This window comes from Helianthus annuus, chromosome 3 (assembly GCF_002127325.2).
Source record: "Helianthus annuus cultivar XRQ/B chromosome 3, HanXRQr2.0-SUNRISE, whole genome shotgun sequence".
NCBI lineage: Eukaryota > Viridiplantae > Streptophyta > Magnoliopsida > Asterales > Asteraceae > Helianthus > Helianthus annuus.
Genome location: NC_035435.2, coordinates 108,030,029 through 108,034,331, shown reverse-complemented (window position 1 = coordinate 108,034,331; position 4,303 = coordinate 108,030,029). Strand labels below are relative to the sequence as shown.

General features: G+C 32.4%; 1 long non-coding RNA gene across 1 annotated transcript; it reads right to left on the bottom strand.

Moving 5' to 3' along the window:
* Window positions 1–274: 274 nt before the first annotated feature.
* On the bottom strand, window positions 275–2,958 carry LOC110927903. Its single transcript, XR_002585992.2, has 6 exons — window positions 2,222–2,958; window positions 1,589–1,657; window positions 1,433–1,510; window positions 635–745; window positions 454–524; window positions 275–371 (listed from the first exon to the last, which is right to left on the bottom strand). It is a non-coding gene; the product is annotated as an uncharacterized LOC110927903 (long non-coding RNA).
* Between the last annotated feature and the right edge of the window lie 1,345 nt (window positions 2,959–4,303).

Genomic DNA, 4,303 nt, shown 5'->3' with positions numbered 1-4,303 from the left:
AATATCAAAATAATATTACGGGTAAACTTTCAACTTTTTTTAAAACCGCATGTCAATAAACATGAGATGAAGCCGTTTTGTAGATATGGCAATCTCGACCCATAACTTAAACGGGTTAAATAATTATTTTTTTCCTCAATGTGGAATGAGTTTAAGACTATTAAGTTGAATGAGTCAGTGATCAAAAGTAAGACATTTTTTTGAAAACGTTATATAGGAGACAAAAGCCAACATGCCTTAGTACTAATTTAGTAGACAGATTTCTTTCTTCTTCACAATATTTACCTCAGAAGCAAGATTTACAACTTTTTCTTGTCATTTTAACGACGACAGCTTCCTTAAGCATGTAATATTCTGCTTCACTCTACACTCTGAGTATGTACATCATGTTAATCATTAAACGATATCACAAAATGAAGAAAAAAGCATATAATTTATTACGCATGTTATAACCTCTCGACTTTCTCTTTCTCTATCAGCTCCACCCTAGAACTCCTCTCATCCAGAGCTTCAAGCATAATACACTAAAAATGGAAACAAATTACATAGGTATAAAAATCACAAAACGTTCAATAGCATAACCGAAATGATTCATATAAACGCAAGACAAATTATCAAAAATTCATGGTTTCACCTTTTTATTGATGACTGGCAAACATTTAGAGCTATAAAATTTGGTTGTAAAATGTTGGTCAGTTGAACGTCATCGTTAGTCCTAATCAAGAGGTCGGAACCTCCTAAATTGCTTGATGATACAAAAAAAAAAAAGAATCAGTATTTTATTCAAGCTATTGTAATTAAACATAACAGGTTAAATAACTACAAAATACATTAAAAACCAACTATAAACCACAACTTTTTACAACATTGCTTCAAATCAACCCGAAAACAACATAAATAGTTAATCTATAAATTATCAAGTAATAGAAAATGTAATACCTATATATAATTAAGCTACCTTAACTTGATAGCACTTACCATAACTTGATAACACTTACCTCTGATGTATCAGCTTCCGTATATAATTAAGCTACGTTAACTTGATAGCACTTACCCGAACTAAAATAGTAATGTGGACAAAAAAACACTAATGAGCTTTATCATAATACAATAAGCTATGAGGCTCCTTACAAAAAGTTAACCCAAACACCCGCTAAGTGTGTAAAATGCGATTACAAAGAATATATTATTTCATTAAGAAATTAATTTTGTTGCCTAAAACCATTTAGGAGGTTTCATGCATCAGAAGTACACGTTGAACAATCAACCCATTGGCATGTTCCCTTTTTAGGTTTTGTTACACGTTTGACCCATAAATAAAACATAATCCGAATTAACCCATTGACAAATGAATCTAAACTCTCTAGAATGCCACCTTAATTGTTGTCTTTTCTATTACCACTTCACCGAATAAAATAAAGAAGAAACTTACTTGCAAAATAAGGGTACCAATAGTGACCTGCCCATAGAGAGTGCTAATACTATTCTTTTCCATCAGAAACTTCAAAACCTATGCTATACCAAGACATTTTTAAAATAAAAAATTCAATAAATGGCTTGAATGTTCAATTATGATATATATAACTACCACTGCTGTTGATGACATGGAGAGAAAGGCCCCGACAAACACACCTTCAGAAGCGTCATCACCACATAACTACAAAAGAAATTGCATGCTCATATAAAATAAGGTGAAGGTGATATCAAGGGTTTTCTAAAAGAATTTTTTTATTAGAAAGGGCATTTTTGAAAAAAGAAAAAAAGTTAAGGGTGTTTAATGAACAAAAGTAAGACATTTTTTTAAAATGTTATGCAGGACCCGAACTTAATTAATAATCACCAGACTTTTTTATATTAGTTCGTTTTGAGCAAAAATAAACCAAAATACAACACCTTACCGAATTTGAAATCAAAGTTTTAAACTACATCTTGTTAAATATTGGTTAACCTTAAATTTAAGCTTACATGGATTTCAGTTGAAAAACCAAGAATAAACTCTACTAAAACTATTATGTGTAAATGATGTTATGCTTTTAATTTAGAGAACCCCAACTAAAAGGGCATGAACCCATAAAAAGCAACATATTTAATATAAATTAGTAACGTATAAAATACCATCTAATGCATTGACTATTTGATCAGAAGTTTCGGAAAATGTACATAAAAGTGGTTGGGTAGACCGGAAATGCGCGAAAAAAGATATATGAGTAGAAAGTCTCACCTGAACATAAAGTCCACTCCCATTGAAGCACAGCCTGAACCCCACCACACAGGTAATGAGTAGCAGGAACCATATGAATCGAGTCACGGGTATATATCTAACCCATACTTGAGGCACTCAACAGCTATGTTAGGAAATTTATGTTGAATTGTGTCTCGAGCTTTATGACTACATCACATTTTCCCTACTAATTAAGCTCAAAGAGTTCACTATCTTCAGGTTGAAAAACAGCTCTCTTTGACCTCGTAACTTAAAACTGTATCTCACTTGGAGAAAGCTCCAACTTTCCCAACTCTACCATTTTAGGCCAACTTTAGAAAAGTAGTAATTGTGGTAGTTATAATCGGAAACTAAAAAACGTGCTCCTTATAATTGTACAAAGATACTAATAAGAGCAACTGTATCATGTCTACTCACAGAAGTGGTTGAAAGTAGTTAAGTGGCATAATATTCAGTTCTGTACAACCCTTGTAACCAGTAATTTAACATTGATTAGGAATGACTTATGAAACTGCTTATCTTGTCTGCTTATTTCCATTTGACATAAGCAATTGGACACCAGAACAAACTACTTTGAACCCCAACTTACAAATAATCAGATCAACAGTTTTTAAAGCAATCCAAAACCGTACACATGCCAATCCGGGTCGAAACGAATCATTTTTAGTACATGTAAAACGGGGTAGGCTGCATTGGGTTGGCCGACCAAAACAATCATCAAATCCTTTTAAAATTTAGGAGATTAAATCATGTGTTGAGGATGATCACGAAAATGGTATTATTATAATATCTTAATCTTTGAATAAAACCAATTATGAGGCTCTATGCATTAAAAATAGGTTTTGAGCCAATTTCAACCTATTTGACCTGTTCCCTTTTTGTTATTAGCATTTACCCTGTAGTATTTTGAATTTGCTCATTGCAGGTTCAATAACATCTAAAATGCACTCCTCAAACACTTCATCAACATGTCTAAGAAATGATGAATCATATGCTTCCTCTCATTCTATATCAACAAATGTTGACACCGGGTGTCAATATCACACCTTTAGAGATAAATTTTGGATCTAAATAAATAAATAACAAAGATCAAGCTCAGATTCTAACCAGAGTTGCAGCAATTCCCTTTGACAGATGGTGTAAATCCTCCTTATGTGCGCGTCAACGGCAATTGCACCAGCCTCAACAAAGAAGACATGAAGGAGTGTTTAAATTATACCTTGAGTGCCATGTCATCAATCCCCTTTGTCATTAAAACAACATTAGCTCCAGCCTTTAGAAGCTTCTCAGTGAATTTAAATCGCCTTGTCTAAACAAACATATGCCTGAAAATCCTCAAAAAATGAACTTTAGTATGTTTTTTCTAACATAAGCTGCAACATCTGTTCCACCAAGCTCATCAAAAATCTGTTAATATAAATTTTAACTATTAGTGAGAGGAATTTATGATTCAAATATCATTAAGCATGAATATATAATAACCCATTTTCAACATATTAATGAGAGAAATTTTGTTGTCACATAAACAATCTTTAAAGCATTTTTTTAATCCAGATGACATGCCAATTGGGTACCTTGGGGCTCAAATCTGCTTTGGTAACTTTAAAATATCCCTTCTGCTGGACCACAACTCCTCATACATTTTCTACTATACCACGCCATGAGATGTTACAAAACAGGTAACAAAAGAAAAAGAGACCTATTTATATCACTGGTTAACTTACACGTAAAAAAGTGCTCATATTATTTTTTTCGAAAGATATACCAGACCAGTATAACAAATTAATAAAACATCTATCCTAGAAGCAGCTGCAACAGAAAAAATGTTAAAAGTGTCACTTCATTAATAAATGTACAGACTAAAGATTTTCAGGAAATAAAAAAAAATCAACCTGAAGATGAGATATACCACACTAATGCTCCTCCGGACACAAACTTCTGCATCTTTTACATCCAAATCTTTGTAAAACCATGCCACGACAAATCCAAAATAAAAAAAAATTGCTGGTTATACAGCTTTCCTAAACAAAAAAAAAACAGTAAGAAGATTTATAGTATTCAATTAGGGATGAACTGATACAA